The sequence below is a fragment of the Chlorocebus sabaeus genome, chromosome 9 (assembly GCF_047675955.1).
Source record: "Chlorocebus sabaeus isolate Y175 chromosome 9, mChlSab1.0.hap1, whole genome shotgun sequence".
NCBI lineage: Eukaryota > Metazoa > Chordata > Mammalia > Primates > Cercopithecidae > Chlorocebus > Chlorocebus sabaeus.
In genome coordinates, this window is record NC_132912.1 from 60,964,658 (window position 1) to 60,974,117 (window position 9,460).

A 9,460-nucleotide genomic window follows, 5' to 3' on the forward strand; every position below is an offset into this window, starting at 1 on the left:
ATTTGTTCCATAAATGTTTATTGAGCATTGACTCTGTTTCCAGGCACTCTTCTTGGTGGAGAAACAACAGCTGGGGAACAAGACCCCTGTTCTCATGAGCTTCTCATTCTACAGGAGTGGGGTGGGTGATCAATCGATATGCAACCAAATAAACAAAACAGTCCCACGTGGAAGCTATAATTGGCAGAAAATTAGAACAGAGGATTACAACTGAGTGACTACTTAAAATTACAGGGTTAGCAAAGACCTTTCTCCTGAGATAATATTTAAGCTGAAAGCTGAGTGACAACAAATAAGCAGGCAGAGATGCAGGGAAATGTCCAGGCAGACGGAGCAGCAGGTGCCAATGATCACATTCAGCTGTGGATTGAAGTCATCTGCAAATACCCCTTCTCCTTGTGCCTGGCCTGGTGAGATGTCCAAACAAGACATTTGACAAAGGTTCTAAACGAGAAGATGAAGGATGTGACTCAGTGCTGGGGGTTTTTAGTCTCTCCACCCTGGCCCTGCAATGAACAAAACACAAATGGAAGTAGTCAATTGTACACATGCATGTGTGTGTGTCCGTGTATGTGTGTGTATGTGTGTGTGTGTGCTTGTCTGGTGGAAGATCTATGCATGCTTTTTCTGGAAACAAATATTTGGAGAAAGCTACCCTGAGAACCTGTGACTCTGGAGGCTCAGAGGTGCTTAGCTGTGGAGATAGATGCCTGGGAGGGAGCAGTGCAGGATGGGGTGAGGGCACTAATGTAGAGAGCTGCCTAGCACTGTGCTGGAGACCCAATGGCATCCCAGGCAGAGATGAGTGAGATGGACCCAATGGGGAAAAGGGAGATCCAGGTCCGACCTGTGTCTTTCTGAATCTCCACCTCCAGCAGGCATCTCCTCCACATGAGGGTTCAAGCACAGACTTGGGGAGGCTCCCGTTTCATCAGGACCCATGCTACACTCAGAACAATCCCTGTAAAATGCCATTGTCTCCAAAACAAAGCTGCTTGCTGACTCTCCGGGATCCCATATTTTCACACAGGAATTAGGGATATGTGGTTGTCCCTACAGAGGGGTGTCCTGCCTGAGGGAGCTGGCCTTGGTGCAGGCCCTCCTCTGGGATGCAGGAGTCAGGGGTCTTTTTTCTTTGGGTCACCATTAGCTCACTGGCTGTTCTGGGGGTGAACATGAATGGAGTATTGAGATTTTTGGAAAAAAAATGAGTGACAACCACTGGGTCACTTTGTCAAAGGTTCAGAGGTTTGCAGGGCCTTCCTGGGAAGTTGGGGCCCCCAGGAAACACAGGGGCTCCTGGAATTCCAGGACCAAGGGGCCAAAAAGGAGATCGTGGGGACAATTCAGGTAAGGGGCATACCTCAGCAGGGTGGCCTGAGGGTCCCAGGTCCTGGGGAGCTGGAGGGCTGCTGGAAGGTCCCCTTCTCCTGCTTCTCCTGCTGCCTCATGGGAAGATGTTCAATTCTGCTTCCTGGCCCAGCACCGTCAGCCTTCTCAGCTTTACTTGGGGCCTGAGGGGACTCCCATAGGTGCCCAGATGCAGACGTTCAAGCCATGTAGGGCCATTCCCTCGTCAGGCCCCTTAGCAGATGTGCCCTGGCTTTTCTTCAGTGGAAACAGTCCAGTGTACACCTCCAGGGTGCCAGGGAGGAAATAGGCCCTTTAGGGGTTGGGTTTATGTCCATTGTCACAAGGTGTGGCATGAAAATGTTCTGCCTCTTAGGACCCCTGGGTGACGGGGAACATCACAGCAACTTAGTTCAGAGAAAAATGGAGCAAACTCAGTAAGAACAAAAGAACAATGACAACCTACTTATTCATATTTTCCTACCAGCCTGTCAAAACAATAAACGTATTACAAAGTGTATCTGGAATGAGAAATGAAAATGAATGACATAGAAAAGTTTTCAGGCCGGACGCAGTGGCTCACACCTGTAATCCCAACACTCTGGGAGGCCAAGGCGGGTGGATCATGAGGTCAGGAGATTGAGACCACCCTGGCTATCACGGTGAAACCCCGTCTCTACTGAAAATACAGAAAATTAGGCCAGGCACGGTGGCTCACGCCTGTAATCCCAGCACTCTGGGAGGCCGAGGCGGGCGGATCACGAGGTCAGAAGATTGAGAGCATCCTGACTAACATGGTGAAACCCCGTCTCTACTAAAAATACAAAAAATTAACCGGGCGTAGTGGCGGGCGCTTGTGGTCCCAGCTACTCAGGAGGCTGAGGCAGGAGAATGGCGTGAACCCGAGAGGCGGAGCTTGCATTAAGCTGAGGTTGAGCCACTGCACTCCAGCCTGGGCGACAGAGCAGGACTCCGCCTCAAAAAGAAAAGAAAAGAAAAGTTTTCAGAAAGAAGAGCAATGAGTTGAGTATTTTCTTATGAATTCTTACAATATGACAATATGCAAGCTGTATGTGGAGACAGAGGTCCAGGCCTGAAGTTCCAGGTTGTGAAGGGATGCAAGGTATAGCTGGGAAGCAGGAATGTAGTCATTTTTCCCCTTTTATTTCTTTTGCTTTCTTATTTTCCTGGAATAAGCGTTCTTCTTAGTAAGCCACTTTGGTTTTTTTCAAAATGCTCCACTCTCCAACTTAAGGTCTTCTCCATAAATACCTTCTCCCTGTTGCTTTGCAGTTGCTGAGGCTAAGCTGGCCAACTTAGAGAGACAGCTACAGAGCCTGAGAGCAGAACTGGACCACATGAAGAAGCGTGAGCTTTCTCTCTGCCCATAATGTGTTCTTGGCTCTCACTCTTTTCTTCAGCACACTCTAGGTTTGGAGGAGGTGGGAGGGGAACTAACTCATGAACACTTGTCCTACACCAGGGCCTGTGCTGGGTGGCATTTTCCCATAAGATGGTTCCATTCAATCCTCTCAGCGACCTCAGCTGTGGTTGTTGAACTTGCTTTATTGACAGGTGAGGAAACCGAGGTGCAGGAAGTGTTGGTGACTCATTTCAGGTCACACAGCTGGGAAGTGGTAGGGGAGGGTTTGGATGGAGGTCTGTCCTCTCCAAAGTCTGTGCTCCTTCCTTGTTATCTACTGTGCTCTGATGTCTGTCCCTGCCTCTTCCTTATCCTGGTGCCCAAGCCTACAGTGGGGCCCAAGACTGTCTCCCTATGTGCACCCGTGCTGAGGCAGGTTTAGCAGATGCTTTTTCAAGGTGGGATATCCCACGGGAGTCTGAGCTGTCTGCAGGGATCTGGACGCCCCTTCCCAGGCTCTGCAGCTGAGGTCTGCTTCCTGATCTGGCTCTGGACTGAGCTACTGGGCATAGGGTGATTTTTCAGAGATGTGACTTCCCAGAGAACTCAGACTACTTGCCTACTGTCCTGGGCTGGGCTCCAAACCCAGCCAGCCTCACTCACGCTTTGTGATCTTCCTTCCTTCCTTCCTTCCTTCCTTCCTTCCTTCCTTCCTTCCTTCCTTCCTTCCTTCCTTCCTTCCTGGAAAATGTCTGGGAAAAAGCTCTTTGTGACCAATGGTGAGGGGATGCCTTTCTCCAAAGTGAAGAATCTATGTGCTGGGCTCCAGGCCACAGTGGCTGCCCACAAGAATGCCGAGGAGAATAAGGCCATCCAGGACGTGACCAAAGACAGTGCTTTCCTGGGCATCACACTTGAGGCCACCAAAGGTCAGTTCATGTACGTGATGGGCGGGAGACTGACCTACAGCAACTGGAAGAAGGATGAGTCACACGACCATGGCTCTGGGGAGGACTGTATGATTCTCCTGAAGGACAGGCTCTGGAATGACATCTCGCGCACGTCCTGCTTCCTGGCTATCTGTGAGTTTCCCACCTGAAGAGGCACATTCCTCAGCCTCCTCCTTGGCTCGCAGCTGAAATATCTGCTGTCCCTCCAAATTAATATGTTGAAATCCTAACTCTCAACGTGACAGTATTAGGAGATGGGGATTGGGGGAGGTAATTAGGCCATGAAAGCAGAGGCTAATGATTGGGATTAGTGTCCTTAGTGCCCCTGAAGAGACTTCAGAGTGCTAGTTAGCCCCCTTACACCCTATGAGGGCAGCCAGAAGGTGCCGCCTATGAACCCGAGAGCAGACCCTCACAAGACATCACATCTGTTGGTGTTTTGCTCTTGGACTTTCCAGCCTCCAGATCTGTAAGAAATACATTTCTGTTGTTTATAAGCCCTTCAGTTTGCAGTATTTTGTTACGGCAGCCTGAGGGGATTAAGACAGCACCAAGAACCAAAACCACACAATATTATAAAATACTAACAATGCAATGGCTGCACATAAGATCTATTCAAAATTTTTACACTATGTTATACTCCACAAATTAAAACTGATTTTTTGCCCATTTTCTAATTAGATTGTTTGTTTTTTGACTGTTAAGTTTTGAGGGTTCATTATACATACTAGATACAAGTCCTTCATTGGATATGTGATCTGTAAATATTTTCTTCCAGTCTGTGGCTTGTCTCTTCATACTCTTAACAGGGTCTTTCACTGAGCAAAATTTTCCATTTTGGTGAAGTCCAGTTTATCAATCTTCTTTTAATATATTGTGTTTTGGTGTCAAGTATATGGACTTTTTGCCTAGTCCAAGATTGCAAACATTTCTTTTATTTTTTTCTAAAATTTTATAGTTTTACATTTTAATTCAAGTCTATCATCCATTTTGAGTTAATTTTTGTATAAGATGTGAACCTTGAATTGACGTCACCCTCTCTCCTTGTCTTCCTCCCTCTGTTTCTCCCTCCATCCCTCCTTCACCTCTTTCTTTCTCTCTTTCTTTCCTTTCTTTCTTTCTTTCTTTCTTTCTTTCTTTCTTTCTTTCTTTCTTTCTTTCTTTCTTTCTTTCTTTCTTTCTTTCTTTCTTTCTCTTTCTTTCTTTTTCTTTCTTTTCTTTTTTTTTGGCAGAGTCTTACTCTGTTGCCCACACCCAGGTTGGAGTGCAGTGATGCAGTCTTAGCTCATTGCAACCTCTGCCTCCTGGGTTGAAGTCATTCTCATGCCTCAGCCTCCCAAGTAGCTGGGATTACAGGCACACACCACCATGCCTGGCTAATTTTTGTATTTTGTAGTAAAGACAGAGTTTTCTTGGTCAGGCTAGTCTCAAACTTCTGGCCTCAAGTGATTCACCCACCTTGGCTTCCCAAAGTGCTAACATTACAGGCACTAGTCACCACACTGGGCCCCCTTCCTTCCTTCCTTTTTATTCCTATGGATGTCCAATCACTTTAGTACCATTTGTTGAAAAGGTTGTCTTCCCTCCTTTGCATTGCTTTTGCTGTTTTGTTAAAAATGTTGAACATATTTGTGTGGGTCTGTTTCTGGATTCTCTATTCTGTCATAGTGATATAAGTGTCCATCTTGCAACCAATATCACACAGTCTTTTTTTTTTCCCATCTCTCAAATAAAAGATTACTGGAACCGTCTCTCAGTGAGGTGGAGAACTTGATTTCAGGGAAACTGGTGTTCTATTCAGAGTACAAGGAAATATGTTACAGTTCTTAGCACCCTTCCTTTGTTTAATCTATACTCCTCAATCTTTGTCCAGTGTACCTTCACACAGGGGATATGGAGGTTGAGGATAGTTTGTTTTTTTCACTGAACATGGGACAGTTTTTGGTCTTTTTGTATTCTTTTGTATAATTTTGATACATTTTTGTGGTTGTATGAAATTTGTAATGTATTTTTATTTGGTTTTTAACATTATTTTAATTGACAAAAATTGTATGTATTTATCTTGTACAACATGTTGTTTTGAAATATATCTACATTGTGGAATGGCTAAATGGAGTTAACTGCTACAGGTATTACCCACATACCCATCAGTCTTTTCTGGTGAGCATACTTACAATCTAGTCTCTTAGCAATTTTCAGGAATACAATACATTCTTATTCTTGTAGTCACCATGTTGTACAATACAACACAGTCTGGATTGCTGTAGCTCTATAATAAATCTTAAAATTGGGTGTATTAATTCTCCTTACTTTATTAATCATTTTGAAGATTGTTTTAGTTATTGTAGTTCTCTTGCCTTTCCATATACTTTTTAGAATAATCTTGTCAATACCTACAATCATGTTTGGATTTTGATAGCAATTGTATTGAACCTGTATAACAACTTGAGGAAATTAACATATTTACTGTGTTTGTTTACAATCCATGAATACATTATGTCTCTCCATTTATTTCGATCTTTGATTTCCTGCATCAGCATACATGCCCCTGTTTTGTTGTTATGCCTAGATATTTCGTTTTTAAAGTGATTGTAAATGGTATCTTATTTTTATTTTGTTGTTCATGTGTTCATCACTACTAAATAGAAATACAAGTGATATTATTTTATTTGTTATTTATTTATTTATTTTTAAAAGACTTTACTTTTTAGAGCAAGTATAGGTTCATGACAAAATTAAGTGAGAAGTGCAGAGATTTCCCATATATCCTCTGCCCTACATGTGCATAACCTCCCTCATTATGAACATCCCCCACCAGATTAGTACATTTGGTACAACTGATGAACTTGCATGAACACATCATTATCACTCAACTTCCATAGTTGACATTAGTGTTCACTCTTGGTGTTGTACATTTCTATGTGTTTGACCATCGTATAATGACCAGTGTCCACCATTATAGTATCACATGGAAGAGTTTCACTGCACTAAAAATCTTCTGTGCTCTGCCTCTTCCCCCCTCACTCTCCTGTAATGCCTGGCAATCACAGATCATTTTTATTATCTTCACAGTTTTGCCTTTTCCTGACTGTCATAGTTGGAATACAGTATGTAGTCTGTTCAGGTTGGCTTCCTTCACTTGATAATAGGCATTTAAGTTCTCCTCCATTTATTTTTATGGCTGGATAGCTGATTTCTCCTTAGCACTGAATAACCACCTCTTGTCTGGATGTACTATGGTTTATTTATCCATACACCTACTGAAGAACATCTTGGTTGCTTCCAAGTTTTGGGAAGTATGAATAAAGCTGCTATAAAAATTTGTGGGCAGGTTTTTAGGTGGGCATAAGCTTTCAGCTCCTTTGGATAAATACCAAGGAGTGTGATTGCTGGATCATATGTCAGGAATGTGTTTAGTTTTATGAGAAACTACCAAATCATGTTCCAAAGTGGCTGTGCCACATTACATTCCCATGATCAATGAATGAGTTTCTGTTGCTCTACATCCTTGGCAGCGTTTGGTATTGTCAATGTTCCAAATTTTGGCAATTCTAATAAGTATGTAGGGGTATCTCATTATTTCAGTTTGCATTTTCCTGATGACATATGATATGGAGCATCTTTTCATATGCTTATATACCATCTGTATATCTTCTTTCGTAAGTTGTCTATCAAGGACTTTGGTCCGTATTTTAATCAAGTCATGTTCTTATTGTTGAGTTGTAAGGGTTATTTGTATACATTTCTTTGTCAGATATATATTTGCAAATATATTTTCTCCAAGTCTCCGTTTTGTTTTCTCATTCTCTTGAAATATATTTTGCAAAGCAGACATCTTTTAATTGTAATAAAGTCCAGCTTATCTATTCTTTCTTTCACAGATCATGCCTCAGGGTTGTTTCTTAAAAGTGACTGCCAAACCCAAGGTCATTTAGATCTTCTCTGTTATCTTCTAGGAGTTTTCCAGTTTTGTGTTTTACATTTAGTTCTATGATTCATTTTGAGCTCATTTTTGTGAAAGGTGTAAGTTCTGTGTCTAGATTGACTCTTTGTTTTTGGCATGTAGATGTGCAGTTGTTGTAGCAATATTTGTTGAAAAGACTATTGTTCTTTCTTCGTTGCCTTTGCTTCTTTCTCAAAGGTCAGTTTACTATATTAATGCAGTTCTATTTCTAGGCTCTTTATCCTGTTCCATTGATCTTTTTGTCTGCATTTTCACCAATACACTATCTCGATTACTGTACCTGTGTAGCAAGTGTTGAAGTCAGGTAGTGTCAGTCCTCCAACTTTACTCTTCTTCAATATTGTGTTGGCTCTTCTGTGTCTTTTGCCTCTCCACATACACTTTAGAATCAGCTTATCGACACCTACAAAATAATTTTCTGTAATTTAACTTGACATTTTATTAAATCTATAAGTCAATCTGGAAATAATTGGCATCTTAACAATATTAAGTCTTTCTATCTTTGAACACGGAATATCTCTCCATTTATTGAGCTCTTCTTTGATTCCTTTTATCAGAGTTTTGTGGTTTTCCTTATGTAGGTCTTATACATATTTTGTTAGATGTATGCCTTAGTATTTTATTTTGGGGGTGGTAATGTAAATGATATTGTGTTTTTAATTTCAAATTTTACTTGTTCATTGCTGGCATATAAAAAAGTGATTGATTTTTTTGTATTAAATTTGTATCCTGTAACCCTGCCATAACTGTTTAGTAATTCTAGTTTTTTCTTTGTTGTCTTAGATTTTTTTACACAACTCGTTATGTTATGTGTGACAAAGACATTGTTTTTTCTTCCATCCCAATATATATACCTCTTATTTCCATTTTTTGTCTTATTGCATTAGCTAAGACTTTCAGTAACATGTTGAAAGCTACTTGTAAATCGGGACAAACTTGCCTTTTTCATAATCTTAGTGGTAAAACTTTGGGTTTCTCACTATTAACTATCAGCTGAAGGCTTTTTAATAGATTTTTTTAATTAAGTAGTAAACCCTATTCATAGTTTACTGAGAGTTTTGGGTTTTGTCAAATACTTGCTCTGTATCTACTGATATGATCATGTGATTTTCCTTCTTTCACATGTTGATGTGATGGGTTGCATTAATTGATTTTCCAATTTTGAAACAGCCTTACAGGCCTGAGACCAATATTAATGGAAGGCAGCTATATCAGTGGGAAACACTGAGCCTTCTGACCTCAAGTCTTTCTTGTTGCTTTCATCCTGTCTGGCCTCTGGAGGCTGTGTGCTACTGGATAAACAAGTATGCCACTCTGATGCTCTTTCCCTTATATGGAATTCTTAAGATTTACTCACTGTCTTTTGTTTTCAACAAATGTAAAATATCTGAACAAAAGTTTGATTATGATATATCTAGGTGTGGATTTCTTTGAGTTTATCCTACTTGAAATTTGTTGAGTTTCTTGGATGTATAGATTAATGACTGATTACAGTTTAAAATATGGACAAGGGTTGGTGAGAGTATACAGCAACTGGAAATGTCAAATACTGCTGATAGAAGTAGAAATTGTTGGAGTCTGAAAAATGGTTTGACAGAATATACTTTATTTTATTTTATTTTTTATTTTTTTTAAATTATACTTTAAGTTCTAGAGTACATGTGCACAACATGCAGGTTTGCTTCATATGTATACATGTGCCGTGTTGGTTTGCTGCACCGATTAACTCATCATTTACATTAGGTATTTCTCCTAATGCTATCCCTCCCCCATCAACCCACCCCACGACAGGCCCCAGTGTGTGATGTTCCCCGCCCTGTGTCCATGTGTTCT

At 41.3% G+C, this 9,460-nt stretch overlaps 1 pseudogene; it reads left to right on the top strand.

Annotated features, from left to right (window-relative positions):
* Window positions 1-614: 614 nt before the first annotated feature.
* LOC103215929 (mannose-binding protein A-like) lies at window positions 615-3,924 on the top strand (annotated as a pseudogene).
* Window positions 3,925-9,460: the final 5,536 nt, after the last annotated feature.